We start from the raw sequence: 21,417 nt of genomic DNA, 5'->3' as shown, positions 1-21,417 counted from the left end.
ACCCCGAATGGTTCCAACAGGAGGACTTGGTGTCATATTTAAATTTACCAATTTCTCTGTTGGCACTTTTCGGTACACTTTGTTCGTCAGAGAAATAGACTTGACGCGAAGGGAAGGTAAGTTCTGTCAAATTTTATCCGAAAATAAAAGCTATCAAGTTTGATACAAGATATGTTTTTAAGTTCTGCATTAAAAATACAATATGTTGATAATTTTGTCTTGAAAATATTGAGAGAAAAACTGAAGTTTAAGATTGTTTAACAAACAATCCCACTTTTGAGAAAGTATCCCCCTCCCCTCCCCTGACGATTTTGTGATTAGGAATGAAACTACTATATTATTTCATAAATTTTCAAAAATTTTTAATTGTGCCTATGTTATGCTGTTAACCATGCTATTTGTCATTAGAAATTCAGAAAAAAAATCCACGAATGTTTCTAAAATTGCTTGTTTCATTGCTGTTAGATATGAAAAAACTGAAACTGATATGGTATGCAATACAATAGTAAAGAATTATATTTTAGAAAAAATCACGGAAAAAGGATTCTGAAATTCTCGGAAACGTTTTTGAAAATTGTTTGGAGAGTTCCGAAATACTCGGAAACGTTTTCGAAACTTTCATGAACCACAGCTGCACAGAATACTCAGAAACATTTCTAGAAATTACGGAAAGAGGATTCCGAAATACTCAGAAACGTTTCTGAAAATTACAGAAAGAGTATTCCGAAATACTCAGAAACATTGAAAGAGGATTCCGAAATACTCAGACCCGTTTCTGGACATTACAGAAGGAGAATTCCGAAATACTCAGAAACGTTTTTGAAAATTTCATGAACCGCAGCTGCACGATATACTCAGAAACGTTTCTGGATTTTTTTTACAGTGTAGTGTAGATCTAAAATTCAGTAAGTGGGATAGATCTAAGACTGAGTTAGAGCAGTGTAGAGCTAATGCAGTAAGTAGTATAGATTAAAAAATCTAGTCTCAACAAGTCAGATTTCGGTGACCTGGAAAGGTTTGAAGGAAAGGAATAGGAATGTCTAAATATAGAAATTATGCACTTGTTGAGTTAAAATGCGTACATTTTTCTACATTCAGTTAATCATCGACGAAAAAAAATTTTTTTTTTTTTGAAAGTGTAAAAGACTGAGGATAATCCGCTTCGCGGATAAGCGAGAGTTTACTGCTTATACGTCACTGCGTATATTGAGTTATTAATGAACAGTTTAGTTTTTCGTTCTTCAAGAGTTAGTTATTGGACCTAATTGAATCAATCTACAATCCCAAAACGAGAACAAATATCATCTTTAATTTATCACCAAATATTTTTCAAAAAAAGGGTAACAAAATTGAGCAAAATAATGACTTAATTACCAACTTTAGTAATCTAATTTTCAAAAACTATTTTATTACATTCGGCAACTTTTTATATAAATTTTAAAGTGATCAAAAACTTTTTTTAAGCATCCTTTCAAATTTACTTACTTTAACTGTTTTAAAAAATAAAACACTTTTCATCACATGACTCAAAATTAGTCGATAATTTTTGGGTTTTTAAATTAGTGTTGTACTGTAAATTTTTTAATGAATTTATTTAATTCGCATTTTTTTATTCATGTATGAACGAGATACGAAATTCAATTCGATGTAAAAATAAATTAAGCGACGTTACTTTTTTTTAATTAAATTTTTCCATGAATTAAATCTCAACTATTTTTCGAACACAAGGATGTAAAAAAAATTAAATAATTTTGATTCACTTTACAGCGTGAAGTTTATACGGTAAAGACTAAGAAAAATGAAACTTATTAATAAAGCAAGTAGGGGAATGCGGGAAAAATTGAAATGGTTAAGATAACTTACCTTTTTCAAAATAAGAGCAAAGTGAAAATAAAGTATTTTTCCAGTGAAATATTTTCTATTTGATCATTAAAATACTTTTAATAAAATGAAAGAGTAATTATAAAAATTAATGAATAAATGAATAGGTAATGGTGAAATAAGTTAGATAGAATTAATATGCGAATAAATAAATAAATGAGTTAATTAGTATGTGACAAAATGTAATGAATGAATAAAATAGTACTTGAATAAGAAAATTAGTGAAATAAGGAATAAATAAGTGAATTATTTAATGAATGAATGCAGATAAATTAATTAATAAATGAATAGGTAATTGATTTAATAAATGATTCAATAAGTAAACAAAATGAACTATTTCACTTTGCCCCATCCACTTTGACCCGAGCGCACTTGATTGATTGAACGCAACATTCAGAACAAAAATAAGCTTTAATATTAAATAAATAAATGTTGCACCGAATTTTAGCAGGTCTCAATTGAGCTTTAAAAAATCTAAATATAGACCTTCATCATTTCAACAGTAAGAAAAAATTGTTTTGACTTACAGCAAAATATTACATTATGAGTACCAATTTTTAAAAATTGCTTGCATTATCACATGCTTTGATCTTTAGAGGTAACTTTTTCCAGAACCCCTATTTTTTTATGGTAAATATTATTTTTAAAGAAACGCACATTTTCTCTCATTTTCTGTCAATCAACACAATGTTGATGAGTTTAACTCTCAAACAGGCCCGTCATTTGTTTTTTGTTTTTTTTTTCTTCTGTTTTTAGGGAGGGGGGGGAGTTGCGTGATTCGAGCAAATTTAATCGCAAAAACATCGCCGACTTTTTTGTAAAAACATTTTTTTTTTTTGAAGCCAGGGGAAAATCTTGTGAACCCCCCCCCCCCCCCCCCCTCTTTTTTATCCCCCTAAATGACGGTCTGCTCGCAAACCGACCAATGCGATACTGCAAAATATTCCGCATTACTAAGTAGTATACTGCAATGGGCAGGTCAAGGGCAGTAACTGCAAATTTTACATTTTTCATTTCTTTGCATTTTTGTCATCTGTTGTACGTTAGTTTTATTGAACAAGCGTGCTTATTTGGTTTCCGCTGAAAAAAAAGGCGCGAAAAAGTCTTATTCCAATATTTCCCTTTGTATTGAGTCCAACGCACATTTCTTCAAATATCTCGAAAACTAATTTCTGCAGATACTGCCTTTTACCTGCCCACGGTAGTATAAGCAGTGCCGGATCTAGAAATTTTCGGAAGAGGGGCAAAACTTCAAAATGCCGCCCCTCACCTGCCCCCTCCCCCCCAACACACACATCCATCTTGCTTTAAAGTTTTCTATCGAGTTGCATTTCCTATTTTTAATAAACTGTACAGTGCGATATAGTTTGACTGAAAATTAATTTTTACAAAAAATGTTATTATGAACTTTTTTTTTTTTTTTTTGTTAAAACGGAGATATACCGTAACTGCTTTTTCGCTGCAAGGCAAAGGCCACAATCAAAATCACAGGGTGTATTGAATTGATATTGATACAAGTAGTTACTGAAAGGGAAATGCTAGAATCTAAAGGCGTGCCTGAGGGGGGATCATGGCACAGCCATGAAACTGTTGAAATTTTCAGGGCTGTTAATTCTACAGGGTTTTTATCTTATTCTGGGGACTAGTTCTTGGGGATTGCTCCGTAGCATTTGAAAGGGTGCTTAGGGCCGTTGCTAAGTAAAAAAACTGGGAAGAGGGGGGTACGCATTTTCCGGACCCTTAATTGTTTCAAACGCATGTTTTATTGTGATGTTAATGAAGGAAGCGATTCGGGGGTCATCCCCGGATAAATTTTCGAAATTTCAACTCCAAGTAGGCAATTCTGAAGTATTTCCGATTGTGACAAGGAAAAAGAGGGGTCCGGGGGCTCTCTCTCGGAATTTTTTTTTAAATTTTACTTCGAAAAATACAGTTTTAAACGATCTATAGTGACGTTAAGGAAAAAAGAGATCGGAGGATATCCCAGAAATTTTTTGAAATGGAAAGCCTTAAAAGCGTGATTGTAAGCTTTCTTTATTAAAAGTTGGTGCACCGACAGTTTCTTGAAGTTAATGCTCCGAAAACCTAATTTAAGCGAACCTTCGATGACAGGGGGAGAGGGGGAGGAGTTTTCAAGGGGCTCGCGCGCAGAAATGTTTCGTAATTGAAGTACTGAAAACAATATTAAAGACGTTTTTTGATGATGTTGGTGAGAAGGGGAGGGAGGCACTCTTCCGAAAAAAATTTCGATGCTGTGGGAAACGCTGTTTTAGAAGATTTTTGGAAACGTTAATGGGAGTTGAGTCGGAGGCATCTCCTGGAAACAGAATTGAAATTCCATTAACGCAATCGTAGGTAATAATGTTATAAGGTGTTTGGGGAATCTCCCTCGTAAGGTTTTCGGGATTGAAGAATTAACAATGAAGTTTTAGAGGATCTTCGGGGATATTAGGAGGAGGGCAGATTCAGGGGACTTCCAGAAGTTGTTTAAAATTAAACTCCAAAAGACAAAATTTATTCGATCTTGAATGATGGGGATGAAGCGATAAAATAGCATTTCTCAGAGGTTACGATGTGAGCACTCTCTTGGGAGTTTTTCGAAATTGCTGTCCTAGACCTTCATGTGTAGGCCATCTTTAATAACGTTAGAGCAAAGGATGGGATTCGAGAATATTTCTTTTTCTTCTTCTTTTAAAACCTAAGTTTCAAAACTCACTTCCAGGTGACATTCAAACATTTAGAAATTTTGGTATGAGTATTAGGGTAACCACAAAAAAATGCAGGTCGATTTTTCAAGTCTCACACCCTCTTATGTTTTCCTTTTTATGTCAAAACAATTGCAAAAAAAAGTTTCATATGGTTTCATATGATGAAGGGCACGGAGGCATCTTTTTATCGCAAAGTAATTAGCTAACTTGATTTCTTTAAGGTGCTGGTTAATCAAGATGACATGGTAATGATCTACAAAACTATAACCCAACATACAAAAGCAGAAAAAAAAACTATATTATTTCCTGCACATATTTTATTGGTTTAACGTATAGGGAAGTCCATAAAAACATGCACACAGACGCATGAGTCCCTACCTTGACATCGTAAAATGTGCCGCCATAGGTGGTAGAACGATGCCTACACCAGAAACCAGTTAATCAACGAGGAAACAATCAAAATATTTTGTTGATTTTTATTTAATTGTACTAAGTGGCTAGAGCATGTGTTCCAGGTCAGTCCCACCAAAAGTGCTTACTAATCACCTTCCGTAACACCTAAAATCGCCTCTGTAGAGAGGCGCTTGCTGCTCGCCGCTCCGTTTTACTGACTTCTTTTGTAAAATATGCAGCTGTTTTGGAAAATAAATGACTCCATAAGTCAATTTCAACAGTCAGTAAAATAAACGAGAAAGCATGAAATGCCACCTACACAATTTTTATCGTATCTGTTGAATTAAATTTTCTTAGAAAAGAAAGTAATGCAAAATTAACTTTTTTTTTCTATATTCATATTTTAAATATTCAATACTTAGAGTAGTTTCCAGAATTCCTTAGAATAAACCTCGTTTTCCTGCCGGAGGCACGACTTGAATTTGCTTCCCCCCCCTCCCCCTTGAAGTTGCCGCCCGGGGCAAAAACCCCGACTTGCCTCCCCGTAGATCCGGCTCTGCAGCATAAGTAAAAATATATTAAGTACCTCAATTATATTTTACTTCAAAGCTATTAGCATAGATGGCAGCACCATTCATCAAAAATACCTTCCAATTCTCCAAAAATTGGACTTTTGGGCATGCTTTCGAATTAATGTATTTATTAAATTCTTTTTTCGAAAAATGTTTCTCTCTCACTCGTGTCCATACAGTGACACAACCAGAAACGTTTTCTGAGAGTTTTCAAAATCGAAAATCATTGCGTTGTTTTTCATTTGAACTAATGCTAAAAAATATTTCAATATGATTAACCGCAGTTTCTAAGGCTGTAACTATATTCATTTACAGTATCACTTTTGCTTAAAAATAATTAATAATTCCTTTTGGTGACAAGATAGCTTTAAACAAAGAACAGGGGGGTGCACAATATGTTTATAATAACCTTTATTTTAATTTAATATCCAGTTTTCGTATTTTTTTCGCGAGATGATTTAAAACCTCCAACCTCCCCCATTCCGATACGACATAGGAGAAAAGATAAATATTTATTGAATTTAAATAGCAATTAATAACTTTCGCAACATGAATGCAGCATGCAGGTCAAAATCAAGACATCAGTAGGCAGTAGGGTCATTTTCACTTTGCCGAATGCAAGCTAAGAACTGTTTTCAAAAAAGGTTTGCACAGCACTGGAAGTGCACTGATCATGATCACTTTTTGCGTTTGATTAAGATTATTTTTTAATCAGGGCTTGATTACCCAAAAAGCTCGGGAAGTTTGAGCTTTCCCTCAGAACTTTTATGGGGCCCAAATATATCTAAAACTGAGCTTAACAATTCTAGTTTTTGCATTTATAACTGCATTTTTAAAAAAAAATTGCAAACATTTGAACTTGCTAAACAAAAACAAAAATGTTTGAAAGATTTAAATTATTGAAAGTGAGGACACATTTGATAAAATGTAGCTACAAGCTGGATTTTCAAAAGTGGGATTGTATTTAACTCTGCTACAATGTACTTTTTTGATCTTTAATTTCCTATGTGAAGTGTTAAGGGCCTGATTATCACACAGGCTGACTAGGCCCGAGGCCTTCGAGATAGGAAGGCCATCCAACTAGCAAATGACGTCATCGTTCTTCGATCCACAATGATATTGGGAAGTGAGCACTTCGATTAGTATTTTGGTTTAATTAAACTATTTGGTTTATTTATTTATTGTCTTCTATTATTTTTAGTAGCATTAAAAGTTCTACTTTTTCATTTGAAAACATACCCAGAAAACCACAAATATCTGTTAGACATCCAAAAAGATCCACCACATATCGAGATATCTGCTGGATATTTTAGTTATCTGGCAGACAACCAGGAATATCCAAGTCATGGATTTAGAGTTTCTAATATCTAACAGATATCTAGCCTGTTACATGTTTTAGATATGGATATTTGGATATCCACTGGACATCTGGGTATATCCAAATCGTGGATTTGGATTTTTTTCATATCTGTGAGATATCCAGACTTTTACATGTTTCAGATATAGATATTTGGATATCCTGTCCTATTCGATAACCTCCATGTTACATAGCAAATGTCTAGGACATATCTTTTTCAAGATATCTCTTAGATATTTGACTTATAGATATTGTTGGATTTATTTACATTCAGACATCTGCATGAAATTGTTTTATTTTTCATGTTTTGTTAAGAAACAATATTTTTTATTGCATTGAAATGTGTGGCATAGAGTTAATGAACTGTAACTTAAACGCTTGAGGCCTCGTGATCTCCACATTTTACAAAACGTGATTAATCATTTAAGAGTCGAGCAGCCACGCCATTTCTCTCGCTTCTTGTGTTCTGTTTTGAACGCAAGCGGTCGCTGAATTCAATATTTTGAGTTTGTATTATGTATTAATGTGTATTAGTTTATTTCTTCATGTTATTGTGCATATATTTTTGATATACGTTGGTTTAATTTGCATTCTAATTATTTTGAATTTTAGCTGTGATTTTATGCTTTGCTTTCATGGGCGTCGCGGCCGGGGGGTCCAAGGGGTCCGGACCCCCCCAATATTTGAGGACCGGACCCTCTCAATATTTGAAAATCGGACCCCCTCGATAATTGTCAAGATGAAATTCATTATTTTGGGGAAATTATTTTTGCTTTGAAGACTTTAAACAGCTGCGTAATATATAATTTACCATGTTTAATTCATATCAAATAAAACGAAATGAACATCGAAAAAAAATGAACTAAAAAAAACAAAATATGTGATGTGTATAGTGAACGGAAAGTCGGAAAGTGAACTTCATTGACAAATTATTGCTCTGCTCTACGCACACTAGCTTTAGTGAAGGATGCTAGAAAGGGGATACCTTCTCCCGAGTGCAATGTCAACCATCCATAGTCGAGTCTCCAGCGTATATGCACCCCCCCCCCCCTTTTTTTACGACTCTCGTGCTAATAAGTCAACAGACGTCAAACGGGGATCTGAGCTTCTGCCCCTTTCTTTCTTATCTCGTTTCTCGGCGCTTCCAGGTTTCTGTTTCAAGTTTTGCAGTGTTTGTTTCGCCGATTCGGTTCAATTTATAGCGACCCCGATGTTTCCCAAACAAAATGAGACACCAGACTTCTTTGGCGGTTTTTTGCAGCTGGCAACAACCAGAGCCATAGAAGAGGAAGGGCTAGGTCTTAGCGCCTCGAAAGTAGGAACGGAGGGGGAAAGTGCCAGTGACGTCACTAGGTACACTCGATCTGGGACATTTGTGTTGTGCGTGCGTGCGTAATTCCTCACTCTTTTCCCGTTTTTATGTTATTTCTTGAGGGTTAAGCTTCAAAAAGGAATGAAATACAAGGGTAAATGCTTTGAGTCCCATCGACAAGTTAATAAGCGATACAAAAAACAGTAAACCTGATTAAAATCTACCATACAAATTTTTAGTTTCTCTTGTGTAGTTTTGGATATTCTTTAGCCAATATTCCTGATTTAAAGGGGTAGAAAGAGGAAATTTCGCACAATAAAATTGAGCTTATAAAGAAATGAAAATAATTTACTGTGTTTGTCAAGTTTCCTCTCGTGCGTACATAATTTTATCAGTTTAGGCTTTAAATAATATTAATAACATTGTTATTTCAATCTTGTCTCAAATAAAATGAAAGAGATAAGATTGATATAAGGAATAATTAAAACATATTTGAATTTCGCGATACCATTTGAATCTAAATACTGCCGATATGTTTTAGAGAAAATTATTTTTTACGAAGTAACTATAACTCTGAACAAGAATCTTAACAAACGTTATTTTTGAAAACTGAAGTAGAACCTCATTAACCTAGACTAATATAGGATCCAGGTCATCTAGATTGTTTAAAACGACTTAAACAAAACAACCTTTAAATTCAATCAATGTACATAAGTAAAATACTTGAACACAGTAAAAGTTGTATTTTGAATTCAAGAGAATGAAATATAAAGCTGCATTAAAGAAAATTAAAAAAATAGAAATACAGCCTTACAGAAAAACATTATTGTACTGACGCGTTCTTCATTTATACCGTATGTACATTTAAATGATTTTCCCAGATTAATGGGTGTTTACTGAAATTATTAATCAACATTTTATTCACTTCAATTTATAAATAACGTATTGAAATTTAGCAACGTAAACCAAGTTTAAAGTTTCAATGATTATCGCCAAATTTATAAAGCTAACTTATTTGTAGACTGAAAAATTTCTTCATGTCTGAATTCTACAAAACATTACGTTACAGTAATTAATTGAAATCTTTCGGAATATTCTACAAAGTTTTCTTCTGTGATAAAGTCCATTTAAAAAAAAAAAAAAAAAAATGTCGGCGTACCTTTTGTAATCAGAAAGTTTTTCGTTTAAATATCGGATTCTTCCAAATGTTCTTACGCGAGAAAAAAGTTCAACAGCTTTTTTATATGGGTCAGGAAATTAGTCTTCCAATACAGAAGAACAATTACCGTACTACCCCGCATTATTCGGCATGCCGGAAAAAAGCGAGGTTGACTAGCACGCCGAGAAATTCGAATTGTCCGGCATGCCGGATAATTCGGGGTTTATTTCGCATTAAAACAAAAGTAAATTTTCCCGTTCCGGTCCAATCAAAAGTCAAACCACTGTAAGTAAAAAAATAAATAAATCGCGAAAGTAACCTTTTTTCAAAATAAATGTGCATTTCATATAACATGTGCGTGCTATTTATGATAGGACATAACTAATGGATTTGATTACATGCCAATAAAGTAATCAGTTCAGAAACAATCATCGTTACTGCGATTTATTCATATTTTTTTTACATAAAAATATTTTAGGTTCCTTTCAGAGAGGTAAGTTTAATTTTTATTTATTGAAGAGCTATGGTAAATTATTTAGCACTGGTTTAGGGGCGGACTCTTACTGCTTAAATGTTTGCTTACATAGTTTCAATTTAATTTTTATAAAATTATTGGTTATCAAACAATATTTTTCTTGTTAAAATAACAAATGGCATTGTTAGTAAATATTTTCACAAAATTAAACTGTTTGTTAATATCAATAAGATATGAAAAGAATTCATATTCATTTTTAAGCTGATCATATATTTTTTATATTATTATTATTTTTTTCCTAACCTCGATTTTTCCGGCATGCCGGAAAGGACCAGGCAAGTGTTATTGAAAATCTGGTAACCCCCAAATTTTGCGGCATGCCTGATAATGTGGGGTAATACGGTAAATGGCCAAGCTTTTGCACAATCACAAAAACACTAATGTATCTGATTTGAAAGCTTTAAATGATCACAAAAGAAAAAAAAAAAAGAAAAGCTCCTACAAAAATAGATACACGATTGAAATAATCACGATACAGTGCTCATTTTACATGCGAATTATTAATTATTTTAAGCATGGGGATACAGTGTTCAAGAAATTGTTTAGTTAAATCTATTGAATAATATTTACAAAGAAATTTCATGCATTACATCTAGATATTGTAATTTTACGGTTGAAGGAAACTTATTACGGTCTCACAGTGCCGTTAATAAACTTATTAAATATCATTAACTTGCAATGTGACAGGGTTGAACCAAATCCTGCATTAAAAAATAACTTCGTACACCACATTTTATGAAATTTGCCTAGCTCTTTATCTTAACTTTTTAAAATTCTTCCTCCAATTATTTATTGAAGCAGCTTCAAATTTAGTATTCCATAAAAAAAAAAAAAAAAAAGCATTTAAAAACAGAAAAGAAGGTTGTATTCTCAATTTTTTGATGTGTTTTGAGCTCTTTGAAAATTTTGACGGAAAGCTTAAGTTTCCAGAACTTTTTCAGTACTAGGCCATCAGCACGTGAAGGCCTTTTCAATACTTTCAAATATAATTACACACAAATACTTTCGATTCTAAAAAATGTGACCTTTAATGTCTACTTTAGCATAACGTGGAGGAAAAATGACCTGCAACTGATCTAGCGCAGGAGCATATTTCTGAAGAAACCCTAGTCAAATGTTATGAGACATTTCCAAATTAAAATCAAACCTTGAAAACAATATTCATATCCTTATTCATAATAAGTGATTTTTAACCTTGTCTGGGATTGGCCTGGGCCCCTTCAACTGCTTCTTTAACAACCCTTGTACAGAGAACAAATTTTTAAAACGTATTTTAGCTAAGGCATACAGCAGTTCTTTGGGCACACACACACTGGATTGTCCCGCGTAAGACCCCTAGTCCCGCGGAGTGTACCCGATGACGTCAAAAACGAGTTTTCTACTCTCGCTGTCCTTTCGGCGGTGAAAGCGAAAGATCAAAGGATTGAGCTAGCCCTTGTAACTTTTATGGCCCTGGGCAACAACACCCTGGCCAAAGGATGCACAAAAATTTAGAAGACCACTTAGCTGGTCAAAGGTTAAGTTTGGGGTAGAAAGGGAAAGGAGATGTGTCATTGTTAGACATTATTCAACACGTGGCTTCAAAGTACCTTACCGAAGCGCGGTTTCTCAAATGCGTTTGCGGCATCTCAAATTTGACCAAAAAAGCGTTACGTTACAGAAAAAAAAGAGGAGGAGTCTAAAAATTAACGTGCAATTTCAAAAGCAAATCGTAAGCCAGCATTACGATGGATACTGTGATGTCACTTCCGATAGACCAACGAAAAAAGAAGCGCAAGATGACCAGAAAAAAAAAGAAATAAAAGGACGTTCCGACAATAATAAAGATAATTTCATGTGGTCTTTTGGTCTTCTTGAGAGTAGGTGACCTGAAGAGCGCTCCTATTTTGGTAAAAATGCTTTTTTTTACATATTCGATTACGAATATGGAGAGATGGCTTGAAATGGGAAAATGTAGCAAACCTTCTAAATCAAATGAACCTTAGCAATTTTTAACAACTGAATCATCATCAAATCCACGGTACCATCTTCAAAAAATCAAAAGATCGTGATAGGTAAGTACCATTCTGTTGAGTGTAATACATGCAGGGGCTCCCCGATTTTATACTATTCAGGTGGGGCTACTTCTCGATTTTCCGAATGAAATTCCTAATTACCCACATCACTACATCAAATGAGAATATCTTTTTAATGCAATATTTCGCAAAAAACTACTCGAAATTTGAAGATTCGTCAGAAAAAATTTTCTAGGAAAGGAAAGTTTATGAAAGTTCACAGTGACCTCTTATCGAGTAGCCCCTGAATGCCTGCTAATCAGGTATGCTTTACAGTCAATATTTTGACATTATGAGTCCTATGGGAGCTAATGCGTTCAACTTTCTCTTTTTTTTTTTGAAATGTTTCAACTTTTATAAAATTTAATGGAATAAATAATACTCTTTTTAGTTATTAAAGCTTAACAGAAAATTATCCATTAATAATCCTGCTTTACTGAACAAATTTTATTGAAATAACCATTTTAAAACTTATTGTCACGTGTCAGAAAAAGGCAGTTCATTTCTTTATCTCTTCCTCATCGTCCGCTGATCAGAATTCAATTATACACCAAATGCTGTTTGTTCTCTGTGTAGGCCAGTACTTTTCAATCTGTGAGGTGTGCCTCTCACGGCAGGCCTGTCACTTAAAGAGGATAAGGAGGGGCACTTTCCCTGCTGACTTTGAGAAATTAGAAATTAATGAAATAACATGGGCATGGTTTTTGTTGTTTTTTGGTTTCATATGCATCGAGTGTATGGAGGATTCAACAAAAAAGCAAAATTCTGGTGCATTTGTTACAAAAATCCTGAAAAAATTAAGAAAATACTTTAAAAGGTAGCATTATTAAAATATGATATTATGAGAGCTTAATTATTTGTCTTATTTTATTTTTGTAGTTGTGTTTTTCGTAGGTTCGTGAATGTCATAACGGTGAATTATATACTTTAATTTTTTAATTAAAAAACATCAAATTAAACTCCTTCGAATCCAACTTGTGCCAAGAACTTAGAGCTGCAGGGTTTAACACTATGTAATATAAAAATTTAATTATACAGTTGTCGCGGCTTATATGAGTCACATTTTGTTCTGAACAGCTTTGATTCCATAAAGCGGCTGATTCAATAGAGCTGGATTTCGTTTTTGCTGATTTCATTCATTAAGAACGGTTGATTCAATTGTCTACTGTTTCAAAATGTTGAAAATTTGGTGCGGCTACTCTTGGGTGCCGCCCTTCGTCGTGTAAAGTTGAAAGAAGCTTCAGTTCGCTGAGAAAGTTGAAATGGTATCTAAGGTCGACTATGACACAAAAGCGGTTGAATCATGTTGCTTTATGCTACATTCACAAAAACATCTTGGACGAAATTGATCACAAAAAAATAGCACGGATATTCGTATCCCATGTGCAGTCTAGAAAAAATGAATTTGTTGGTATTTAATTTTTTTTTCTTATTGTGTAATTATGTGAATCAAGATGTACCCGTTTAAAATATTGTATTAAATGTAAACCCATTATATATATATATATATATATATATATATATATATATATATATATATATATATATATATATATATATATATATATATATATATATATATATATATATATATATATATATATATATATATATATATATATATATATATATATATATATATATATATATATATATATATATATATATATACAGGAGTTTTTCTTAATGCAACTTGAAAATGATAGTCAGAATGGTCCCCCCCAATAAATTTCAGCTGACGACGCCAATGTTTGCTTTGCTTAATAATTCGTATTAATGAAATTTGTAGGTGAACAATTATTTAGCATCATTTCTTTTCAATCGTTATAGTATGTTTTTGACATAACTATGTTCTTTTTTAACAAAACTAACTTAATGGTTTAACAGTTGAAATTCTTTTTCCAGCATGCTTCCCAATCTATTTTTTTTTTTTTTTATGTACAGTACTTGCTTATGTGTATGTAAATAAAGATCTTTGAGCTATTTCTGTCGGTTTCTCTAAATTTTTAATAAAAAGATTAATTTCACTAAAATATTTGTCATAAGATATAATTTTTATATATTATAATTGTTAAATAATTGTATAATTTTTCAGCTTCTCAAAAAGTGGAATAAAGTCAAGATTACAGTTCCGAACACAATGTACATAATTTGATTATACAGGGTTAGGGAAACTGAAAAAGCAGGGAGAGTACAGGAAATTTTGATATTTTTTTTTTTACAACTCTGGAAAATACAGGGATTTTTTTTTTAATTGAAGTGGCAAAAACGAATGCCCAAATATGTGAACTTTCAAAAAAGAAAATAATAATTGAAAAAAAGAGAGATCAATAACAAAATAAAATTATAATTTGGTCATTTTTACTTTGAAGTTTTTTTTTTTTTTTTAATTTTGCTTTAGTACGTTTTTAACTGCCTAGCATAAAAGCAAACATTGTTTATTGCTTTGTTTGACATAAATCTTGAATTTCATGCTAAAAGACCTTTTTTAAAAAAAATTAAACATTACCTAAATTCAGTCACAATGCTATTAATTCAGTTATGATTACTTTTTCTTTATATTATTGGAGGAGAAATGAGGGAAAACTCATCCTTTGTATGAAAGAAAAAAAAGGAAATCTGTAAGTAATTACTACAAAGTTTAAGACAGATATAAAAACTCAACTTTTTGTATTAATTAATAAGTTATTTATAAATAACTCTCAATAACATGGCTGTTATACTGCATTGAGCCTGTAAAATTGTATATATTTATAAATAACTTATTCATAAATTTAAAAAAACTTCGATTTTCTAAAGCCCTAAATCTTTACAACTTCATACTATTTGAACAATAAGACATCTTTTATAATATTGTGGAAATTAAAACTTTTCGTAAGAATTATACAGTGAAAGACATGTTACTAATTTGTTTAATATTTTAAAGCTGTAAGAAAATTTACAGGTTTAAAAATCATAACGTTTTTATATTAACAGATGTGTTAGTTATAAATATCAACACTTTTACTCATATTATCAGTAAATGGTCTGTTATAACTGCATTGGGCCTTGAAAATGAAGATATTTATAAATAATTTATTTTTTAATACAAAAAAAAGCGATTTTTAAACCTGTAAATTTGTTTACAGCTTTACAGTATATTTAAAACTACATCAAATCCAGAAAACATCGCTTTTGATATCTCATATACGAGATTTAAAATATAAGAGATTTAAAATGCATATCTATTTCATAACTATACGATATCCTAGAGTTATCTGGATATAATATCGTTTGAACATGAAAGAGATATCTATAGCATATACAAGAGCTATCCAAAACCTCCCTTCCATATCTCCAGCATATCCAAGGAAGATCGAGATATCTCGACGTCGCTTGGATTCCAGACGTTGCAACCTTTTTACCTCTGATGGATATTCCCTTGGACATTCGGATATGTTATAGATATCTGTTGGATAAGGTCAATGTCCAGCTTGTTATCTCTTAGATATCTATAGGAAGTAGTTTGGAGATATGTTGCTGTATGGGTAAAAAGGAACCGATAATCATACACTAAAAAATACACTGAGCTTAATTTATAGTATTTTACATAGAAACATTTATAAGTCTTACAAAGTAATTTAAATAACTAAACACGATTTTATTTTACAGTCATGTTAAAACGTAGTGATAAATAAACACAGTTTTATTTTTCATTTGATTTTTTTTTTTTTTTTTTAACTAATCGCATTTTAACCACTTGTATATTGTATTGAAACATTAACTCTTAAGAAGTATTCAAATAAATAAATGAACTTTCGTTTTACAACTACATCAAAACAAAAAATAATTTTACCATTGTATTTGAATAAGAATTAAATGAAATTTAAAAAAATAAATAAACATTTTTACTTAAGTAAATGGGAAACATGACTGCAATATGTTTCAAAGACATAACATCAAATTAAAGTACATAATACCAGATTATTAATGTTAACTTAGCTGAGCAAATTTATGCTTTTAAAAAGACATGAGTGCTTGGGTGCCATCCCCCGAAGTAAACACTGCCCTACCCCCTTCAATTATGAAAACTTCAAGAAAAATACTCCAAAAACATCTCCCCCATCTCCCTTAAAATTTCAAGGGCACAGTTATTTAAGTATAGCCGTTGAAAAGCTACCATTACTCTGAGACTATGATTCCGCCCCCCCCCCCCCCCCTTCGGTGGGCACTCTCGAAAAATTACACAGGAATTCAACTTGAAAAACGTTAATTAAAGAAGGAATTATACAACATCATGAATACTGTATGTTGTATATCAAAAAAATGTATTCAATATCTAAGCAACTTTTTTTTTTTTTTTTGCAATTTGGCTACTTTTCCATTTTCAGCTTTTTCTGCTGCTAATGATTCTTATGGGGGGGGGGCTTCAATAGTTCATCATTTTAGGCTTTTGAAAAATTATTTTAAAAAGCATTAATTGATGACAAAGTAACCTTTTTCAAAAAACTTCTCATAGAATGACCATTTTAGCAACTTCCTTCAATACTTAAAACTTTATATATGTTAAATTTAGATCAACATTTTGCTGAGTAGGCTCGTTTAGGAATTCAATGTGACATTTTTGTGACAGGGGGAAGGGAGAGGATAACAAGAAGTGTGACAACACGCGTTGTTTATAACAATATGCTCATGTTGAACAGCGTTACATGTAACAAGGGGGGGGGGGGGCATTTTTTCAATGGACAGCCCCTTAATTCAATTTATGTTACAGTTTCAGAGTTCCTGAAAGCTTATTAACAGAAAACCCAAGGAGTTCAAAAAATATGTAGTTCAAGACATTTTGCCCTTTTTAAGCATAAACAAACAAGCATAGGGCATTTGGCAAAAACACGTTGCGTATCCACTGCTCAAAAGTAATCTTTCGTAAGCTAAGAAATTATGAATACCTTTAACTCAACCACAATTTGTGCATAAATATCATAGAACTTAAACACAACAGTGGAAAAAAACATATATTTTTTTAAATTTACGCACAGAACCAGCTAGTTTGAATAACATTGCAGGGACGAAGTTGGGGGGAAATGTTGGGATGAAAACGAGTATCGAACCCACGACCTCCGGCGTTCAAAGCTAATCTTCTACCTCAGAACTACGGAAGCCCATCAAGGAATGTTTTTTTGATCAAAATAACACATGTTAGCGTATGAAACAATTTAATCGAAACCGAAAATATAAGATTAGTTCAGTTAAAAGCCTGTTTCAATAAACTTGTTTACATACATATTAACTGAATATCAACACCAAGTTACGTTGCTTCTGATAGCAACAAGTATATTTGCAGAAAATTTTGACATATGTATATTGTCAGCTTGGAAAATACATTTCGAATAATGCGTGTACAAGGTTGAAAAAATAAAGAAATAAAAAGTTGCAAGTTAACCATTTCAAATATTAAAGCAGTACGCTGAAATTACAAATTAGACAAAGCTATCAGAAAGGAAACTGACAATTGTTTGTGTAATAGAGGAAAAGTTAAGTAACCTTAACTGCATGAACTCAAAAGCATAATATGTAAATTTGTTTATCTGAGAAAAGTACTTACCTCCGAACTTTAAAATTTATTCCATGAGGAACCCAACTTTTTTCTTCGCATGCAGGTTGTTCGGAAGCGGAAATCGCTGACTCATTTTCACTCAGCAGACACTTAAAACTTAAATTGTATATATGTTTTTTAATTGCTTCTACATTCCGGTACGTGGAAAGGATGAGATAAATCCAACAGTATTGTATTCAAAAATATGCATCCGAAGTTACATATAACGCACTGCTTTCAAAGTTTCGCGCCAAGTTCATAGATCGACTACTGGTGGCGTAACGAAGCGGATGGGAAAGGAGTTGTCTGGCCTGTTATCACGTGGGTCTCGCTAGGCCTGGGCCCAGTGGTGGATCCATGGAGGGGGGGCGATTAGGGCGATCGCCCTCCCCCAAAATGTGTACATTCGAAAAATTTCCGGGAGAAGCCCCCCCGCCCAACACATCCCAAAAAACAGCCTACAACTATCTTTTTACGACATTAATTCCAAAAATTTTCCAGGTGAGAGTCCCAGATCCCCTCTCTCCAATGTCGTCGAAGATGGTCAAAAATTTTGAATTTTTGGAGCTTCATTTTCGAAAAAATCGTCGGAATCGATAGTTTTTTTTTTTTTTTTTTTTCGAATATGTCGTTAAAGAGGGCTTTCAGTTTCGTTTTTGGAACTTCAATTCCGAAAAAAATTCCGTTGGAGAGCCCCTGATCCCGAGCTTTTCCCCTAACATCAATGAAAATCCATTAGCATTGCGTTTTTGATGCTTTAATATCAAAAAATTGAGTAATTTCCGATATGGAAAGTTCCGATCTCTGTTCCTTCTCCCTACGTTAGAAAAGATGGCTTATAAATGCTTTTTCAAAACTACAATTTCAAAAAATTTCAGCCCTCATGTACTTTTTTCAACATCAGTCAAAGATCATTTAAAACTGCGGTTTTTTTTTTGTTTTTTTTTTGTTTTTTGTTTTTTTTTTTTAAACTTCTAAATCGAAATATTTCTGGGGGAAAATTCTGAACTCCATGTCTTAGCTACGTTATGCATCAAAGGTGGCATACAATTGCGTTTTTGGGACTTAAACTCCGAATTTTTTTTTTTTTTTTTTCGGGGAAACGCCCACGAACGTCCTGGTTTTTAGCATTACTAAAGGGATTTAAAATTGCATTTTTGAAGCTCTAATATCAAAAAACGACTGGGTGAATTCCTGAATCTCATCCTCTCCCTTCAAGCCACCAAACATAGCATAAAAACAATTTGGTTTCCAAAAATATACCCTTAAATTTGAAAACATTTCCGGAGAGGGACCTCCAAGCCTCCCTTTTTCTATTAACCACCAAAGAGTAAAAATGCGTTCCTAACAAAAATTTTCTTAAGCGCGAATATTAACCAGCTCAATAACAAATAAATCCATAACTAACTACAAATTTTATTTAACAATTAAATTTTTGTATTTCATTATACTCGGTATGAAAAACTGGTAAAAAGAGATGCCATCTTGATGCTGCAAAGTACAATTGAGGACCTAAATGGCTACTGAAAATACTTCACGTGTTCTCAAACGAATCAAAAGTTGAAGGGTTTAATTTGGATAATGGATCCAAAATAATAGTAGAAATTCTCCTTTTTTTTTCAATTTTTTGTTCTTGTGGTACTCGAAGCACTTTTAACTTTCATTTAAACTCTTTGAATGATACACAATATTCGGGGAGAAAATGAAAAAACAGCGTGCTTAAGTTCTTAATTTTTTTAAAATTTTATTTTCATTCGTCGCTCCCTCCCCCCCCCCTCATAATATATTACTCATTCGCTCCTCCAAACAGGATCGTCTGGATTCGCCACTGCCTGAGCCTGGGGCCTCATCTTCCTAAAGGAACCCAAATTACTTAAAGACTCCAAAGGCCCCCAAAAAGGCAATCAAATGGGTCCCAAATCTGTAAATCAACCCTTATTTACCACACTATATACCACACTATATTCACCTATATTACCCACTGCATTCCACTATAGTCTTCAGGATGCTTCCAGATTATCGTGGGCCTAGGGCCTCACTTTCAGTTAGTCGGGCCTTGGAAGAGTCAAATATGATTCAACATGTTACTATCCAAATTTGCTGAGAATTCAAGTGTCAATATAATAAACAAAATTTCTATCAATCGGTCTAGTGAAATAAACTTAGCTCTGAATTCTGCCTGTTTTTGTTTTGTTTTAGCCCTCGAGCCTGTGCGCCTTTTTTTTTTTTTGGCGTCCTCAAAATTAGGCACCCTCGTGATTCTTTTCTTTTCTTTTCTTTTCTTTTTTTTTTTTGCCTCAATCATCCAGAGCGCCTTTGATTTTTTTTTTTTTTTGCCCTCGTGCATCTTTTTTTAGCGTCCTCGAAAAATTTTCCTTTTTATTTTATTTTATTTGTGCCCTCGAACGTGTGCACCTTAGTTTTTTGTTCCCCCTTTTTTTTGGTTCTTTAAGCCTTGATGACTTCGGTTTTTTTCTTCTCTCTTTCCTCTTCTTTATTTTTTATTTATTTTATTTTATTTTGCTTTATTTTTATTTTTATTTTTTTTTTTGCACCTTGCACACCTTTGCGATTTTTTTTCTTTTTTACGTTTAAACCTGAGCTCTGTCGGTTTTTCTTTTGCGCCTTCGAGCGTGTGAACCTTGTTCTTTTTTATATGCCCTCAAACCTGTGCGCCTTTAGTTTTTTTTTTTTTCCCCTTCTTTCCTTTTCTTTTTTTTTCTTTTTTTTGCGATCTCAAAACTGTGCGTCTTCGTGTTTTTTTTTCTTCACTTTTTCTTTGCGCCTCAAACCTGTGCGCTTGAGTTTTTTCTCCCTTTCTTAATGCGCTTTCGAATTTAAGCGTCTTTATGTCGTCGTCCTTTTTTTTGCGTCTTCGGGTTTTTTTTTTTTTTAAATTTATTTTATTTTATTTTATTTATTTATTTATTTTTTTGTGTGTGTGTGTGTGTGTGCATTCTGAGTTTTTTTCGTGTTCGGGTGCTTCGGGTTTTTTTTTTTTTTCTTTTTCTTTTTTGCGTCTTTGGTTTTTTATTTATTTATTTATTTTTGCCTCTTCGTTTCTTTCTTTCTTTTCTTTTTTTTTTTTTTTTTGCGCCCGTTGGGAGTCAAGGTTGGCGTCCTTTTGGGGGACTCAGTCCGCCCCTGGGTGCCCAACCTACGTTCTGCGGGCCAAATGTGGCCTGTAAGGCTGAATCATATGTGGCCCGTTGATATGTTCAATGTTACAAATCGAAAAAAATATTTTGAAGCCTTCCAAAACAACCAGTCATTATCATTCGGTATTACGAATGATTGTCGCAAATTTTTCGTCAAACAGTCAGAAATTCTGTCCTAAAAAAACACTCTTAAGCATGCAAGTATGATAACAACAACTCTTCATTTGTATTTTTCTTTCCCTTTTGATTTTTTTCCCTGATGTTATCTGAAAAGATTTAAATATGTTTTAATTTTATATGTGTTCTGGAACGCGAGCTTCATCTTAGTATGATATACTGAGCGCGAGCAATAAAAGGTTGGGCACCACTGCTCTTTGTGAACACAAGGTTTATCACTTTTATTAGCACTCGTACCACAATTTTAAAATGTATATTTATCTATCCCAATTTATCATTTTTAAACATACAAAAAATAGAGGCTATTTTCATAGAACAACCGGTTGCACTGGTTAGTTGACCTGACCGTGACGCTAGTGATTTCATGACATCGTTCTGGGTTGACCGGGCGAATTCAGCCAATGATGGTTTTGGGACAAAAATAAACAGAAAGTTCCTATGTTCTCATCCTCAAAGCACTGTTTTGTTTAAATCGGGTTTTCCCACCTTTTTTACCTCTATTCGGATTTTATATTATTTAGTGTAACCAGCAAATA

Source organism: Uloborus diversus, chromosome 10 (assembly GCF_026930045.1).
Source record: "Uloborus diversus isolate 005 chromosome 10, Udiv.v.3.1, whole genome shotgun sequence".
NCBI lineage: Eukaryota > Metazoa > Arthropoda > Arachnida > Araneae > Uloboridae > Uloborus > Uloborus diversus.
Note: the sequence above shows the minus strand (reverse complement) of the source record.